The sequence below is a fragment of the Pan troglodytes genome, chromosome 5, assembly GCF_028858775.2.
Source record: "Pan troglodytes isolate AG18354 chromosome 5, NHGRI_mPanTro3-v2.0_pri, whole genome shotgun sequence".
Classification (NCBI taxonomy): domain Eukaryota; kingdom Metazoa; phylum Chordata; class Mammalia; order Primates; family Hominidae; genus Pan; species Pan troglodytes.
In genome coordinates this window covers 135,526,806-135,546,439 of record NC_072403.2, presented here as the reverse complement: position 1 = coordinate 135,546,439, position 19,634 = coordinate 135,526,806, and the positions used below count along the sequence as shown (strand labels likewise).

General features: G+C 36.5%; 1 long non-coding RNA gene across 1 annotated transcript in view; it reads right to left on the bottom strand.

Annotated features, from left to right (window-relative positions):
- Positions 1 to 19,634, bottom strand: part of LOC107975292 (uncharacterized) — a 35,927-nt gene that overhangs the window by 2,439 nt on the left and 13,854 nt on the right. Inside the window, exon 2 of the long non-coding RNA XR_001718713.3 lies at positions 11,664 to 11,763. This is a non-coding gene — a long non-coding RNA (uncharacterized LOC107975292). The remainder of the gene's footprint in view (positions 1 to 11,663; positions 11,764 to 19,634) is intronic.

The window sequence follows — 19,634 nt, the reverse complement described above, 5'->3', positions numbered from 1 at the left end:
AAGCCCCTAAGGATAGGGGCTGGTTTCCAGGGGAACTAACTATGTGATTAAAGGCTTAGAACTGGCTGGGCGTGGTGGCTCACACCTGTAATCCCAGCACTTTGGGAGGCTGAGGTGGGCAGATCACGAGGTCTAGAGATTGAGACCATCCTGGTCAACATGGTGAAACCCCATCTCTACTAAAAATACAAAAATTAGCTGGGTGTGGTGGCGTGTGCCTGTAATCCCAGCTACTAGGGAGGCTGAGGCAGGAGAATCGCTTGAACCCAGGAGGCAGATGTTGCAGTGAGCCGAGATTGCACCACTGCACTCCATCCTGGAGAAAGAGCAAGACTCTGTCTCAGAAAAAAAAAAAAAAAAAAAAAAGGCTTGGAGTTTTGAGTGGCATCCCTGGCTCTGGGGAGGGAAGAAAAGCTGAAGGTCAAGCAAATCACCAGTGGCTAATGATTTAATCAATCATGCCTATATAATGAAACCTCCATAAAAACCAAAAAGGAAAAAGTTAGGATAGCTTCCGGGTTGGTGAACAACAAGACATGCATTTGTCAGGAGGGTGGTGCACTCAACTCTATGAGGCAGAAACTTCTGCACTTGGTACCCTTCTAAACTGTAGCCTCTATGTAAGTATCTGTATCTGGCTGTTTATTTGTATCCTTTACAATATCCTTGCAATAAATCAGCAATAGTAACCAAACTGTTTTTCTGGGTTCTATGAACCACTCTTGCAAATAATTGAACCTGAGAAGCGGATTGTGGGAACCTCAGACTTGTAGCCACATGGGACAGAAGTTGTGGTAACCTGAGGACTTAATACTTGTGCTTGACTTCTGAAGTGGGAGGCAGTCTTGTAAAACTGAGCTCTTAATCTGTAGGATCTGAGGTTATCTCCAGGTAGATAGTGTCAGAATTGAGTTAAATTGTAGCACACCCAGTTCTTGTTCACTGAGCATTGGGGAACTGCTTGGTGATATGGTTTGGCTGTGTCCCCATCCAAATCTCATCTTGTATTGTAGCTCCCATAATCCCCACATGTCATGGGAGGGACCTAGTGGGAGGAAATTGAATCATGGGGGTGGGTTTTTCCCTGTGCTGTTCTCATGATAGTGAATAAGTCTCACAAGATCTGATGGTTTTATAAAGGGCAGTTCCCCTGCACATGCTCTTGCCTGATGACATGTACGATGTGCCTTTGCTCCTCCTTCACCTTCACCATGATTGTGAGGCCTCCCCAGCCATGTGGAACTGTGTGAGTCCATTAAACCTCTTTTTATTTATAAATTACCCAGTCTTGGGTATTTCTTCATAGCAGTATGAAAATGGACTAATACACTTGGTATGGGTAAAATCATCCAATGTTTTGGTGACCAGTGTGAGAATATTGAAAATGGTGTGAGTATAAAAGGAAAAACTGTTTCTTTATTTTTTCCAACCCCAAATGATAAAATAAACTTATACTTAGAAAATTAAATTGATTTAGATTTCTAATGCCTAAATATGTCTTATACCTTACCTTTCTTCTTGTGTCTGAGAAAAAAAATGATATAATAAAATGTTTTATCATGTATTTACAAACGGAATGTCTTGAATTTAATTGCTATGTAGTTGATTTTGACAGGCTTATTAACTGTCAAAAGGAATGTTGAAGGACAAAGTTGGAAAGAATCTGAGAAATGCCCAACGTATCTTTATATTTTAGTTCATTAAATAGCTTTTGATAATAGACTATTTATATGACATTCAAAATTGGGAAAGGATTAATTAGCTAATATTACTGGTGAGTACTACGATCAGGTACTATCATCAGTGATATAATTCATATTGGTTGAAATTAATTAACCAGCATTACTGGTAAGTACTATTAATGGAATTATTTACTGGAAGTACTATACCATTGCCAAACAATGCATTTACTTTTAAACCTGCAACTCAGGTGGAAGTGAATATTGTACTAAAAAAAGAGTTTGAAATGCTTTATTCATACTACCCAAGATGAATTATTGACCATTGGTTGCTCAGGCTAGAGAGAAAGACAGAGCTGTGGCATCACAGTTTCATTCCTGATGGGAAATAAAACAAGTGCCTAGCAATTTATGAGAGAACAGAAAAAAAGAAAAGCTTTTCTTGCACTTCTACTCATAAAGACCCAGTATTTAAAATAAACTGAGTAAAAGACTGTGAACTTAGTAACTGGGCTCAGAGTACAATTATATCCTATTGCAAAGCAGAAGCAGGGTTGGGGTGGGGTCAATGCTGGGGATTCGCTAAGCAAGAGCATAGGACCAAGGTAAAGAAAAGAGACAAAAAGCCCAAATTGAATCAGAAGAGAAAACTCTGATCTGTCTGTTTAAGAACTATTAATATTATCCTGTTATCTCTGAAGAAGAATTTAAGTGTATATCAGAGCTCCATTAAAGAATATTTATAGTGATTTATAGGATTTATATCAACTTATAGATGAATAATTTTATAAAAATTTACATATAGAATCATATTTATGTATATGCGTGTAATGCACCCAATGTACACACAGAACTCCATAGTTTCCTTTGCTTATAATAAAAGTGTATTAGTCTGTTCTCACACTGCTAATAAAGACATACACAAGACTGGGTAATTTATAAGGAAAGAGGTTTAATTGACTTACAGTTCTGAAGGCCTGGGTGGCCTCAGGAAACTTACAGTTATGGCGGAAGGAGAAACAAACAAGTCCTCCTTCACATGGCAGCAGCAAGAATTATGAGAGCTGAGCCAAAGGGAAAAGCCGCTTATAAAATCATTGGATCTCCTGAGAACTCACTCACTATAACAAGAACAGCAGCATGGGGGTAACCGCCCCACAGTTCAATTACCTTCCACCAGGCCCCTCCCACAACACATGGGGATTATGAGAATTTACAATTCAAAATGAGATTTGGGTGGGAAAACAGCCAAACCATATCAAAAAGTAAATTGTATAAAGCCAGAGTTTTATTTCACTCTTTAAGAAATTTTTTATCTTCATAAAAACCTCAAGAAAATATTTTATGCCTCGTTGTATCTGAGAGTTGAACTGCTTTTGCCCACTTTAAAAAGAAAATCAAGATTCTGATGACCAAATAGTAAGTAAAACCTGACAAACTGCATCCCTTAAAGAATGATTGTTATGGATATTTATTCCTTAATCAGGACTGCGAGTTTCATGAGAATGATAGATATTCATTGCTTTTGGTCATTCATTTCTTCTTTCAGTAGCAGCATACCCACTGCATTTTGGGGACTTTTCTCTATTTTATTACGTGTAGTCTGTGCCTTGTTTTCTCCCAGCATGGTTGATACCTGACCAAAACTTGGACAGTTGGCACTTCTGTTCTGTTACTTCAACTCTTGATGAGAGAGACAGAAACATGAAAAAAGGGTGAGAGCTCATTCATTCTAACCACAGCCAGAATTTGGAATTTCCTGAGCCCTGTACCATTAGAGCTACTCTGGTTCCTGCCCTTTTAAAGAGCTTGATCCTTTAGCTGATTTTCTACCCATAGTAAGCAAGCCTAAATAAAGTACATTTCTTTTCTGACCAACTTAGCCCAGTTTAGTTTCAATTGCTTGCAACCAACTACCTTAAATTATACATTACATAAACTACTTATTTCTCATAATGTGTTTGAGACAAAATTCTAAACATATTTGGAATACTTGTGTTTCATCAACAGAATAAGACATCATTTTTCTCCCATTGCAATATATTGAAAGCAATATATTGAAACCCAGCACAATCAGATTCCTGAGCGCTGAATCTTGGAATAAACACTCTTATCAGCTTCCAATGTATGCAATCTGCTTTCAGTAGCACTGGCATAAAAATGTTAGGGAGTTATTGTCGGGATTAATAGACTTTGCATCACTCCAGTGCTAAGCATGTATTCATTGCCTGACCATTAATTAGATAGCCTTCAGGAAATGAAGCATTCTAAGAAGAAAATAGTGACGTCACAGAAAAATGGAGAAATAATTAACAAATCCCAAGTTTACAGACATTTAAAAATGTTAAATGTTACTTGCCAATTGACATTTTAGTTCAAGAACACTGGAAGACCATTATGCAAACAGATGTTCTGAGGTGCTATCTTTTTAAAAAGTTACTTACTACATAGGAAGAGGAAGTCTTTCTCAACTCAAATTACTTGTTAAATATTAATAGATGAATTCAAATAATTTTAGTACTACACTTAGTTTCAAGTGCCCCCTTTCTCTCATAAAAGAATGTCCTTACTCATCTGTTATGTTGCTTTCTACCTGTGGTGACTTTAATAATTTGACATTTTTTCCCTGTCTATTCACATTGCAAAGTTATTATATCCAATTCTCTTTAAAAGGGACCTAAGAAATGCAGAATATGATTGTTTGACATTTTGATGGATGTCAGGGGTGCGGGGACGGGGGAGAGATTTATCTGTTTAGGCAGCACAGGCTTCGCTCACACTGTTTTTTCTGTCATATGATCTATGGACCTAGAAGTGTTTCACCTCTGAAATATCAAATCCAAAATGGAACTTGCTGACTTCAGCCATGTAACATTCCATTTCATTCATTTGTTTAATTCCAGCAGATTTTTTCCCACTTTATCATGACATTTAGTATCTGGCTTCCTCTTCCTTCTTATTCATTCGATCACAACTATCTATTGAATGCCTCCTCTGTACTGAACCAGGTTCTAGGCACCGGGAATAATGTGCTAAATAAGACATACAGGACATTTTCTCAGAGACATTAATATTTTAGAGAGGGAGAAAAACTAAAGAAGCATATTTTAATGTTGGGTAGGAATGAATGATATCAAAAATTTAGCTGAAAAAGAATAAAAAGTGATGGAATATATATGGCTCTTTTAAAAAGAGTGTAATAATTAGCTCTTGACACAATATTGCTGCAAAATAAAGTAACTTCAAAATTTCAGTACAACACACCTATCTGCAGGCTGGCTAAGGTTTGATTTAGGCTGGGCTTCCCTTGACTTGGCTCCATGCTGCAGGTTGAGTTCAGTTCCTTTCCACCTGTTTCTTCAACCCATTTAAGTCAGTAGCCACACATGCATGTTCTTTTCATGGCAAAAGATCAGAATAAGAGGGAAAGACAAATTGGGTAATCACATTTTGAGCCTTGGTTTTGTCAGGTCTGCTAATACCCGTTGGTTAAAGCAAGTCACAGACAGGGCTTGGCCCCAAATCAAGGGTCAGAGAAATACATGCCACCTACATGTGCATAAGGCCGTGAAAGGTTGGATTTATATAAAACTAATGCAGAAGAGTGAAGAGTTGTGACCAATTATTTAATCTATCATTTTGAGTGAAAGGGGGAAATTCATTGACATTTCATTTAAGATCTGAATAAGGGATTAAAGAAATTATATTAATAACTGAGAACAGAACATACCAGGTAGTGGAAACAACAAGTGTAAAGACTTAAAAGTAGAGACAAGTTAGAGAAATAACAGTTTGTTTGGTATGGTAAACATGGGGTGAATGAAGGAAGAGCAGTCGTGGAAGATAAAGTCAATAGGTGTTTAATGACAAAATTTTAGTAGATCTTTAAATCCATGAAATTTGGATTTTTAAATAAGTACATCGGAAGCCTTTGAAATACTCTGAGCAGGAAATATGTGTAATCAAATTTCTGTTTCTAAAAGATCACAGCAGCCGGGCACGGTGGCTCATTCCTGTAATCCTAGCACTTTGGGAAGCTGAGGTGAGTGGACTGCCTGAGCTCAGGAGTTCCAGAAAAGCCTGGGCAACATGGTGAAACCCTATCACTACTAAAATACAAAAAATTAGCTGGGCGTGGCAGCATGCACCTATAGTCCCAGCCACCTGGGAGGCTAAGGCAGGAGAATTGCTTGAACCTGGGAGGCAGAGGTTGCAGTGAGCTGAGATTGTGACACTGCACTCCAGCCTGGGTGACAGAGCAAGACACTGTCTCTAAAAACAAACAAACAAACAAACAAACAAACAAAAAATCACAAGCAGCTATGTAGAGAAATGACTGTAAGGGAGACAAAAATGAAAGACAGCAATCACTTGAGAGGTTTTTTGGGCAATACTAGGGAGAGAAAGATTATGACTCATACTAGGATATTAATAGTGGAGGTGGTGAGAAGTAAAATTCTAGATACAGATCCAGGTTATTGGCAAGACCATATTAATATGGGAGGGGGGCAGGGAAGTGCTGGGTAGAGAAGGGTGGGACCCATGGTGAGGGCTCCACCCTTGGGCCTGTGGCCACAGACCTAAGTGAGAATGGGCATTCCTGTTTTCACACCTAAATGGTGCATTTTTCCAAGGCCACTCTGGCTTGCCACACCCCCCATCTTGTGCCCATAAAAACCTGTGACCTAGCAGGCGCAGACACAAGCAGATGGATGTTGAGAGGAACAGACCAGCAGACACTGGCAGAACATCAATGACAGAATGATGTGGATGCCAAGGTGAGTTTGACCAGGAATGGGTGGAGGAGAGTCCAGCCTCTGGGTGGCCAGACTCCAGAACAAGACCACTTTCCCACTTCATCTCCCTTCTTGTTCCCCATCCATCTCACTGGGAGCCACCTCCACCACTCAATAAAACCTTGCACTCATCCTCCAAGCCCACGTGTGATCTGATTTTTCCAGTACGCTGGACAAGAACTTGGGATACAGAAAGCCCTCTGCCCTTGTAATAGGAAGAGAGTCCAATTGAGCTAACACGAGCCATCTGCAGACAGCCAAGCTGAAAGAGCACACTGTAACACATGCCCACCTGGGCTTCGGGAGTTGTAAACACTCAGCCCTAGACACCTAAAAGCTGTCCCCATGACCTCTGCACCCACCCATCTGCATGCTTCCCCTAGGGGTTTGAGCAGCGAGCAGCCACACCTCTGTTGCACACCATGTGAGGGGGATAAGGGAACTCTCCCATTTCAATATTATGTGATGATGGCTTAGATATAAGAAGTGAGAGAAGGAGAGGAATCAAAGGTGACTGCTAAGTTTTTAGTCAGAATAACTTGGTAATTGCCATGGCATTTATTAAGTAGAAACAATTGAAGGAAGAATGGGGTTGGTGGTAAGAATGAAAAATTTGTTTTACATAATTGAAGTGTGAGCTGTTTTTTGGACATCCAAATGGAGATGTTAAGTGGTGGGAGAGTAGGAACAGAAGAGATTGATGTTGAAGCTATCAGAAAATAGATGATATTTAAAGCCTTGAAGTTGGATGAGATCACTTAGGGAATAAGGAAAAAGGCTCAATGATTCAGTGCTAGGTGCTTCCAAAATTATGATTCAGAAAGAGGAGATAGAACAGGAGAGCAAGACTAAGGAGTGGCTGGGAAGGTAGGAGTAAATCGAAGATAAATGGTTGTCAGGAACCCAAGTAAAGAAAAAGTTTCAAGAAAGGAAGTGATCCCCTGTCTCTTCTTGATCTTGCTACTGAGGGTCAAGGAAGATGAAGATTGAGAATTCTTCATTGGTATGTGGCATGATGGAAATTATGAATACTCTTCACAGGTACCATTTCTATGGTGTGTTTGAGACAAAGTCTTATTGGAATCAGTTAAAAAGAGAATGAGAGGAAAATATGTCAGAATATTCAGCTCTTAGGAATTCTACCAGCTGGGCTGTGAACACCTCTTATCTTTATTTCCTGTTCATATTAGATCATATGTTCACAGTTTCAAAACAGCTTAACTCTATTGCTATATTACTTTTTCACTTGAATACCCAACAGCCCCCCAAATCTTGACCAATATAACTACCACCCTTTCATTTCTATAATTGAGCAGTTGAGCACTGCTGAAGGAAATCACAGACTTACTGTGCCTTGAAAAATTCATATCATCAATACCATCTGTCATTCTCCCTGCATTTTCCTTGTTATTTGTCTCTCCTATTCCACATATATATAATTTACTTGTTCTACATATATTCTTCCTATTATAATCCTCTCATGGGAAGAAGTGTCCCTTCTTATAATTTATCTATCTCAGTCTTATACAATCATTCCTCCTACTTCCTCAGCAATCTTGCTCATTAACTATCTCTTCTTTTTCTTGTAGTTTCATGACCACCCTCCTTATTGGCTCTTTCCCGTCTTCATTTATGCATTCTCCATTACTTTCAATCATAACCTCAATATTTCCTCACCTCTCTGCTCCAATCTTTCATTATTCTCCCACCAGTGGCTACATTTCTTTAAAATGTATCTCCAATCATTATGACCATATCTCGCCTTCCATTTCCTGTTTAGATTTCTGCAATCTGAAACCCACCTTCACCACCACTGCAATAAAAGCTTCTTGTGATTGTAATCAGAAACTTCACTAAATCTCATGGGCATGTTGGAAACCTAACCTAATTTGATTTTTTTCCCCTAGTACTTGACACTGTTGAATTGTTATTCTTACTGAAATGTTCTCTTTTGTTGGTTCTGGTTGCTTTCACACTTAGTTTTTCTCCTATCTTTCTGGCTGCTCTAAGTAAATGTGATAGCTGGTTTCTTTTTATGTGTTACAAATTGGTGTTTCACAGGGTTTCAGCTAAGGTTTTATTTTCTTCTCCCTTTGTGTTCTATTACTGTCTGACCTCATTCACTCCCATGACTTAATTGTCATCTGTATCCTGATGATGCACAAATGTATCCTCCTAGGCATGTATTTCCAACAGCTTCCTGGATGTTTCCACCTAGCTGCTCCTCTAATAACTTAAGCTCAATAAGAACATCATCTCGTCCACTGAAACCTGAAATCTCCTCCAAAATCATCTATGTCATTGACTGGAGTCACCATGCATCTAAATGCCTAATAAGGAAAATTAGATTTAAAAAATGCACCCTTTATTTATGCCCCCAACTAATTAGCCAAGTCTTGTTGAGTCTATACCATGTCTCAGTCTTTTTATTTATCCAATTCCATTCTTCCCCTGTGGATCTACTCAAGTTTAAGAACACCATCACCTCTCTCTCCTGGATTTCTTTAGCAGCTCTCTAATTCAGTTCCCTGATTTTAGTCCCAACTTATTTATTTATCTATAATACAAATATGCTAGTGTTACTTTCATTTCACACTTTTCAAAGTCTCTCCTTTTTTCTTCTCTTTTTGAGATGAAGTCTCGCTCTTGTTACCCAGGCTGGAGTGCAATGGTGCGATCTTGGCTTACTGCAACCTCCGCCTCCCAGGTTCAAGTGATTCTCCAGCCTCAGCCTCCTGAATGGCTGGGATTACAGGCACCTGCCACCACGCCCAGCTAATTTTTGTATTTTTAGTACAGACGAGGTTTCACCATGTTGGCCAGGCTGGTCTTGAACTCCTGACCTCAGGTGATCCGCCTGCCTCGGCCTCCCAAAGTGCTGGGATTACAGGTGTGAGCCACTGCACCTGGCCTAGTTTTTTTTTTTTTTTTTTTTTGGTAGAGTTTAAACCTCTTTGGGTTTTGATTTTTTGAACACCTTTATCCATTCATCTCCCATTCTTCTGGAAACTAGCTATATCCTATTATCCTTGAGATCTCTGCTCAAATATCACTACTTCCTAGATATTTCTTCCCTCTCAAATTCTGACTTATTTCCTTTATAGCACTTATATTGAAATGCATATATCTTATACGAATAGTTTCTGTAGTCTGTACATACAAATTAACTTCATATTAACAGTAATGCATGTTTTCTGTTTTTGCCCACATCTTGTACCCACGAAACTCTATTGCCCATTCTCCCATGAATATTTCTGAAAATCTTTGAAACAAGTCAGTGCATCAGTCAGCAAATATTTTTTTGAGGACCTATTATGATGCCAGGCAATACTTTAGATTCTAGGAATAGGGAGATGAAAACATTGGAAGGCCTACAGGATTATAAGACATTCAGTAAACACACAAACACATACATAATTTGAGACTGCAGGTAAATGCTAAAAACAGTCAAACAAGAAACTCTGGCAGATTAACTAAGTTGAGGGGCCAAAGGGGAGAAAGGGGCAAGAAGAGGTCACTGTTTTGGCAATTGTGAATTGACCTGAATGGTGAGAAGACAGCCATGCAATCATCTGCAGGTAGATAATTTCAAGCCAAAGGAACATACTAATGTCTTGACTTGAGATCCAGCTTGGCACAAGCAGAAACGAGGGTCTTGTCATAGCAGCATTAGTTGTAGAGATAAAAAGGAGATCAGAGAGGTATTCAGGGCCATGTCGTGCAAGGCCTTATAGGCATAGCAGGAGATTGGATATTATTCTGGTTGCAGTGGGAAGTCATGGAGAGTTTGAACAGGACAGTGATCTAGTTTGATCACTGGTTCATTTGTTTCGGTGAGATGAGGGGACTCACATGTTCTCACAAACAAACATCTCCCATATAGTCAATGCATGGGTGATGCACAGGGTCTTTCAGAACCTTAAAAATGAAATAGCTAAAACACAAAGCTTGCAATTTCTGGTTGCCTTTCAAAAATGGACTCTGCTGCATCATTATGTTAATAGACTCCCTGTCTTCTAGGGGCAAACAAGGGTAGTGGCATTGGAAACCTCACTTTGTTTCCCCGGTGTTAGTCTGGTTCTCCTCACCTGTCCATAATCTTTTTAGAGCTACGGTTGTAACTTGTTCACTATTACATCCCCAGGTGCACAGTACCTGAGTAGGACTCAATTACTGTTTGTTGAAGGAAGGAAAATTTATGGAGGTAGAATGGAGAATTTTAATATTCTCTCTACACAATTATTAACTCTTCATAGGGTCAATTTATATTCCCCAGTGTCCACCATTCATTTCCCTGAAAGAGTGGTGCACAGCTCACTGCAATATTCTGACATTTGGGACAAATAATCAGATCTTCTTGGAACATTTGAGCTTTCATTCCTCTAACCCTGACTGACTAGACGAAAACTCTGTATTGCTTATGTTTACTCAGATCCTTATGCAGAAAACATACAAACAACAACAAACCCTTTATTAAAGTAAACTTGAAGAAGTTCACTTGGATTGAAAAGGCATGTATTTTTTCATTTACATTTGGAAATTCAAATGACAGGATCTAGAATTCTAGGATAGAGTGGTGATTGACAGTAATGAGCAACAATTCAGAAAAGAGAAACATATTGCAAGAGTCACAAAACCTCTAATGCCCCAAACATTTTCCCTTTTTAAAAAATTGGTCCTTTTTGCATTATCTTTTTTTTTTTTTTTGTCAGAAGAGTTGTAGCTGCCATTCTAAGTTCAGTTTCTTTTGCATTCATGCTCACTAAAAAACAAAACTGCAAAATACAAGAGCTCTACATTTATGTTCAGATGAAAGGCTGAAATCCCAAACACAGAGAATATTGACAGCTCTGACAGATCCATCTCTGACATTAACAGTCAAAGATGGTTGCATGGAAACACTAACAGTCAAAAATAACTCTTTTTATTATAAAAAATAATGAGAAGGAGATGAATTGAAAGGCTTTGAGACTCGACTGAGTATCACAAAGATTATTCTAAAGTTTTGGGCCTGACATTTTGTCTACTACTAGTTTTCATTCTAAAATTTTCAAAATGAGCCTCAGAGAAATTTACTTCACAGGTTGCTAATTGAAGCTTAGAAGGGAAAACTGTAACTTTCTCACAATGGCACTTTAAAACATTTAGTTCTAAGTTTTCCTACTGTGATCGATACTCTGGGTCTTACCTTAACTCATTCATCATCTTCCTCAGGGCACTAGAGTTGTATTTCCACTTTTCGGTTTCACTTTCTCAGTTCTGTTACAATCGTTGTCTACAGAGCTTTCCTGAAACAGAATTCTCATTTTTAAAAAGTGATATTTTATGCCACAGTTTGACAAAAAAACAGAAATTAAGAAGGGGAAAAACTTAAAGACAGTTTTTAAGATTCAGGAAATACACTAAGAATTATAGTTCTGTGAAACCATCAAGGTAGCTATTTAGGAAAGATTTTAAAAAGCAGTTGTTTAATGGGATTTTTCACCTTCTAGTGAGATATATCGGCAGCCTATAGCAAGCCCTGTTTCTGAAAAGTTCGACTTGTTTGAAGAAAATGGACATTTTCATAGTTTAAGAAGGACTGAAATTCAGCTGACCTCATTTCGTATATCTATAAATAACTGTTTATTGAAATTTACCTTCTCACAAATTCTATTTCGTTTCTACACACAAAACTCTGCCTGAAAAGCGCCTCTCATTAATATGTGTTGGAATTATTTAGTTCCCTAATTTTTCCCCCTGTTTCTTTCTGTGTTCTCCAAGCATACTGTTTCACCTTGGGGAAATTAAGAGCCATTCATTTTTGAGCCACCTTTGAAATTTAAGCTGCTTTTTGCATTTTTATCAAACTGATTCTCTGACTTTTTTTTCTGGCCCAAACTGAGCTTATTTTAACAGAAGACAAGAGATTAATGATGTTGTTTGATTAATAACTTTGTATATCCGAAGGTAGGTTAAACTGAGGCTACATACTCTCTTCCCAGGCCCTCATCCTTATTAAAAAAGCTATCAAATTTTTCATAGTTTTCTATGCTGCTTTTAAAATACACCAATACACTGTGGTATAGTTTTCAAATTAATAGCTATACATTTGTACTTTTTGTTCACCTATATTTTTCAAATATTACCTTTTCTGAACAACTCTTACAGGGGTCCTAGGGCAGCAGGACTTGGAGAACTCTAAGAGATGCTCTTGGCTGCTTGCCATATCTCACACCATGGGAATCAGACTTTCTCAAGACAAGAGAGGCTTCATAAAGATTTCCTTCAATTTTTTCTCCCCTCCCAACACAATAATCTATTGCAAATATTAGTATATGATTTGGACAGAATGAGAGAAATATTAAAGGAGACTACTGGCTGTTACAACCTGACTGCATTGGGTACTCTTGCAAATGGGTAGGTGGAGTGTCGTGCGTAAGAGCATGGTCTCTGGATTCAATGGCTTGGGTCTGCACTGAGGCTTTGCCATGGACCAGCTGGGTGACCTTGAGACACTAACTGCTTTGCTTTGTGCCACAGGTTCCTTATTAGCAAAATGGGGAATAATGAACCCTACCTCATAGGGTTCTCACAAAGATTAAATCAATTAATACATGTAAATCACTTAAAACATGCCTGGTCTATATTAATCCTGTCTTCATATTTGTGCTTTGTTACTGATCCTTTTGAATTTTGTTTATTGTAATATTTTAAAATATTCCATTAAAATATTATTTTGTCTGATTACTGAGTTTTTTGTCTCTCCCTTACATTTTACACCAGAGGTAACTGTCTTGCTCCTTTCATACTAATCCTTGCCCTATTTCCTATATTATTACAATTACTGGCTTTCTTGATGTTCCTGGTCAAATTTGAAAACAAAAAAGTGTTTTTTTTTGTTCTGATCATTTCAATTGTAAAATAGATAGGGCATGTAGAAAATAGATTTTAATAAAGGTATACATCTTGAAGTTTTAATACAAAGCAAGTAAATGCACGTGTAACCACCACCTAGATCAAGAAAGAAACATTGCCAGCATCTCATGCAGCCTCCCATTAAAGATCCATTTCTCCTTCTGAAAGGTTGACTCGTATCCTAACATTTCTGGTAATTGTTCCCATGACTTATTTGATTGCTGTCTATCTAAGTATGTGTTCTCAAATATTATCTTACCTGGTCTATTTTTTAAAATGATACAAATAGAGAGATGCACATACAACATGTATTCTTTTATGTCTCTTTATTTTATTTAAAATTAGGTTGTGAGATTTACATAAGTTGTTATAGCTGTAGTTCATTTAATTTCCTTACTGAATAGTAATTCAGTGTATCAATACACCACAACTTATTCATTCTACCATTGATTAATTTTGAATTTGTTTTCAATGTTTGGCTATTATTAGCAATACTACTAGGACCACTCTTGAATAAGTCTCTTGGGCACGTGTGGTATATGTGCTTGCATTTATATTAGGTATGTGCTTGAGAGTGGAATTAGTATTAGTGCTGGTTTTCTGAAAATGTTTTATCAGCTTTTACCTGTTAAACTAATTTTTTAAATTTAACAGTGTATCAGGAAATTACTTTGTATTTTTATGTACATAATCATGTCAACTGTATTTGTGACATTTGGATTTCTTCCTTTCAAATCTTTCGACATATTATTATTTCCTTATTACAATAAGACCATCATCTTCATGACATGTTGGTTAGAAAAGTCTGTTATGTTCCCAGGTTCACAAGGACAGCTTTTGACATTTAATGATCAGATGAGTTCTTTGCTATAACATTGGTGTAAGGGCCATTTGTCAGATTAAGAAAGGTCCTTAATGTTTTTAAACACGCATACATACATCAAATAATATTTTCTTATATCAAAAAATTTTTGTACATTTGTTGAGATGGTCATATGAGTTTTCTCCCTTATTTGGTTAATACGATAAATTATATTAATGATTTTTCAATGTTAAGCCAAACATATGCCTGGGGTAAACCCAAATTAGACATGGATGCAGCATCTTATTATATATTCTGGAGTAGTTTTCTAATTTTTTTTTGCTTAGGACTTCTGCATCTATACGTATAAAGAGGCTGGCTGACTTGCAATTTTTTTCTTGTGATTATTATTTCTAGTTTTTTATTGAGGTTATTATGAACTGTTAAAACATATTTTAGAGTAATGATTTGTTATCTAGTCCCTAGAAGATTTTGTGTTAAAACTTGCATTCATTTTTTCTTAAATATTTAGTAGGATTTACAAGTGAAGGTATCTGGGTCTGGAGTTTTTTCTTTGAGAAAATTTAAAATTATGGATTTAAATTTATTTTTTCCAGATATCTATAGTTTCTAGATCTTCTTTTGTTAGATTTTATAATTTATATTTTTCTAAAGTTTTGTGTACTAGTTTGTTCTTGCATTGCTATAAGAAGTACCTGAGACTGGGTAATTTATAAAGAAAAGAGGTTTAATTGGCTCATGATCCTGTAGGCTATACAAATGTGGTACTAGCGTCTGCTTGGTTTCTGGGGAGACCTCGGGAGGCTTTTACTCATGGTGGAAGGTGAAGTAGAAGCAGGCACATCACAAGGTGAAAGCAGGAGCAAGAGAGAAAAAGTTGGGGGTGGGGTTTGCCACACAATTTTAAATGACCAGATCTCATGAGAACTCACTCAGTATCATGAACACAGCACCAAGGGGATGGTGCTAAGCCATTCAAGGGAAATCCACCCCTATGATCTCATCACCTCCCACCAGGCCCCACTTCCAATACTGGGGATAACAACTCAACATGAGACTTGGTGTGGTCATATATGTAAACTGTATTGGTTTCTAGTTATCTTTTGCTGTTGCTAACTTAATTGTTTAGTGACCAGATAATATATTCTGTATTGTTTTAGTTCTCTGAAATATTTTGAGATTTGTTTTATATATAGTTTAGCATATAATCAATTTTTAATATTATGTCCCATTTTAAAAAGAATGTTTCTTCTGTAGCTTTGAGTAGACTGTAGGGTACATATCCAATTATGGTGTTTATGGTGTTCAAATATTTTATATTTCTGTATCTTTCTGATTCTCTTTTGTCCTTTTATTTGATCAGCTAGTGAGAGATGTGTGGGTTTACCTATTTTTCCCATAAAGTTGTTTAGATTGTGGCTTTATATTCTTCAAACTATGTTATTAGGTGCATACAAATTTAATATTGTAGCTTCCAGGTTCATTTTAACTTTTTTCCATTATGAAGTGCCCTTTTTTATTTTTGGCCATGCTTTCTGCCTCAGAGCTGTCTTTGATATCAACATAGTCACACCTGCCTTATTTGGTTAATAGTACAAAGTATAACTTCTTCATCTGTTAACTTTTTATATTTCTGTATCATATTTCAGATGAGGGCTTTATAAAGAGTATATAGTTGAGTTTTGTATTTTTAATTCCGTTTTTATCTTTGAAACAGAGTATTTAGTTATTTTTATGTTTAATGTAATTTAATTTAATGTAATTACCAATATCTTTTAGCTTTGCCATCTTACTCAGCCATTTCTATTTGTCCTTCCTGTTTTGGGTTTTCTCTCCCATCTGGCCTTCTTTTAGATTGAGTTTTTAAATATTTCTTTTGATCTCCTATTAGCTTGGATGACATGCAGTCTTAAGATTCTTGTACTGTTCGCCAGAGAAAACTTCATTCTTCACTTACCAAAGTCTCATACTAATTGTTATTTTCACCCTGATCCTGAACAACTCAAGGAACTTGGAACACTTTAACTATGTCATTGTTTTATGTAATTTAATTATGTTCTAAATTTTGAAGGCCACAAGGCATCACTGTTACTGTTTTATATGATCAGTATCACTGAGATATTCTCAAATGTTTACCTTTTTTGTTGCTTCTTAATTCTTTTTCAAAGTGTTCTCTTTTTATGCAATTAAACAGTGACTTTTAGAATTTTTTTTCATTATAGGCAGGCTCATGATTAAGTCTTCACATTTTATATTCCTGAAAAGGTCTTAATTTTACCTGCATTTTTTAAAGATATTCATAGTTGGGAATAGAATTCTAAGTTATCAGTTTTCTTTCAGCATTCTAAAGAAGTAATTTTATTTTTGTCTGGCTTACATTTTCCTGCTTAAAAGTCAGTTTTAAATCTAACTGATGCTCCTTCTAAGATAACCTTTCTTGTTTTCTCTTGCAGTATTTACATTTTTTTTTGTCCTTGGTGTTCAGTGGTTTTACTGATATGTCTGTGAGAAGTTTTTTTGTATTCATTCTGTACAGTTTCTCATACTTCATGAATCTGTGACTTACTTGATGACCTTCTTCAGTGTTAGAAAGTTATTAGTCATTATATTTTAAAATATCACCTGTCTCCAATTTTATATCTAATACACATTCTCTCGATCAGCTTTGTCTTGCATCCCGTCATCTGTATTTTCCAGCTGATTCTCTCAGCTTTAGTCTGGAGATATATATAGTTACTTCTCTATGGCAGAGCCTAATCTGCTATTAAAACTATCCAATGAATCCTTTATTTGAGTTATTGACTTTTTCAGTTCTAGGATTCCCTTTAATTCTGTAGTTTTAAAAATTCTCCCTCAAAATTCTCCCTCTTGTCTTTTATCTCCTTGAACACAGTAAGTATAATTATTTTAAAATCAATATTTGATATCTCCAATATCAGAGGCTTTTAGAGACTTCTTCCACTGTTATTTCTGCTTCTGTGTGTTCATGCTATCTTGTGTCTCTATTGCCTGAGTATTTTTAAACTGTGTCTTTGAACAGTATTTGCAAGCATTTGGTAAAAATAAACTCTGGCATAGAATATTATCTTCCTCCAGAGAGGATTTATATTTTATTATTATTATTGCTTTGGCCAGGTACCTTAGGGAAACAGCTTTTCGAAATTATCCTAATACAATTTCTGGATTAAATATTACATGAGTTTGAGCTGCCATCCTTGTAGGACCCTATTTTCTTTTCTTTTTTCTTTTTTTTGGTTTGGTAACTTTTTATTGTATATATATTTTTAAGGTGTACAACATGGTATTTTCATGTACTTAGCTTGGTATACATAGTGATTATTAAAGTCAAGTAAATTAACATACCCATCATCTCATATAATTAGCTTTCTTTTTTTTCTTGTGCTAAGACTACCTAACATCTCCTAGCAAATTATCAGTATATTATACAATATTATTAATTGCAGTTCTCATATTGTACATTAGAACTCTAGACTTATGTATCCTATAAAAGTGCAGTTTTATACCCTTGGACCTACAACTACGCATCCCTTCCTACCCTCTGCATTACTGCTCTTTTACTATTTCTCTGTATTCAGTATGTATTTTTTTTTTTTAAGATTACACTTGAAAGTGAGACTATGCATTATTTTCTTTCTTCATTCATCTGGCTTATTTTACTTAACATAATGTCTTCTAAGTTCATCCATGTTGTAGCAAATGGCAGGCTCTCCTTCTTTTTAGGGATGAATAATATTTCATTTTATATTTATGTAATATATAACAAATCACACACACATACACACACAACACACCACAAATTTCTTTATCCATTCATTAATCTATTAAGGGGTGCTTAGATTGTTTCTATATCTCTGGAGCCTGTCTGTTTTTGATTCAACTTTACTCCTAGGGTACAACTTTACTCCTAGCCTTTCAGTGAGAGAAGTTCAGAAGTTCCATTCTCTTTTGTGAGGACCTGTACTCCAAATCCTCGTTCTCATGCATGAACACTGTCAAAAGTACAACTCATTGTCTCAACTTTCATCTGTTCCTTCTGAAATAAGAAAGAACCCCACAGGAAGAGAAGCTCATAACTTGGGCTTCCTTTGTCACTGGATTACTGCCAATTAATCATTGTTTCACTAGTTCTAAAATACAGGTGTTAAAATATATGTTTTCCTGGTTATCCAAGATTTTCTTGTCTTTGGTGGGAGAATTGGTGCAAATTACCTCATCTGGCATTACTAGAAGTGGAATTACTTTTCCTATATAAACCCATTATACCAGATAAGCAAAAATATCTACACAGTTTAAAGCCACTGAAACTGAATCCAATTTCTTGAGACCTTGTTTGTTTAACAGAAAAACTCTAACTTAATTAGGAAAGCCTTTTTACAAACACAAAACCATCCAAAACTATCCAGTCTTAAAGGGTTCAGGCAAATATTGGAAAAGAGATGTCATCTGAAGGTTTTTCTCCAAGTTCATTTTCAGTTCTATTTAAATATTTGTATTGTTACTATTATAACTCATACCAAGGGCATGGAACTATGCTAGTTATAGAGATACAATGTGGCTGTGTGAACAAAATAGACAAAGCTGTTGATCTAAAGAAGTTTAGAGAGACATGATGAAAACATCTAGGATTAAATGAGATAATTGGTAAAAAGTTATTGGTAATTAAATGGATAACTGGTAAAAAGCACAGTTCTGGGCATATAGTATGTACTCAAACACTGTTTTTATGTATCAGTATACACAGCCATTTCCAAAGAGCTGACAATACCTAGGCCCTTGTGGACCTGTGTCCCTACTGAGTAATTTATGGGAATGAGCAACAATGTGCAAACAGATTAGGCAATGGGAGGGCTCTGTGTAGTCATGTGTTTTGATTGTGAACTTTTATTAACTTTTCTACTTGGTTCAAAATACATGCTATGGTCTGAATGTTTGTGCCTTGCCCAAGTTCATGTGTTGAAATCCTGACCCCTCCAAGGTGATATTGAGGACTTTTGGGAGGTGATTTGGTCATAACATGGCAGAATCCTTCAGAATAGGATTAGTGCCTTACAAAAGCTGCTCCAGAAAGCTGTCTTGCCCCTTCCACCATGTGAAGACATAGTGAGACAAGATTACCTATGAACCAGGAAAGAGGGATCTTGGACTTCTCACACTTGCTCCAGAACTAGGAGAAATAAATTTCTGTTGTTTATAAGCTACTCTATAGCATTTTGTTATAGCAGCCTGGATAGACTAAAACAATATGGGAAGATGTTTTTATAGGTACATAGAGCAGCACATTTTTATTTTGCCTCAAGCTCCAATATGGCTCTGTACAGCACTTACTTGACTGTCTGATGAAAACAGAAATGGAGGAGACATTGATGGGTGCTAACATTTCCAATGAATGAGAGGGTTTGCTGGGACATAGATGGCAGT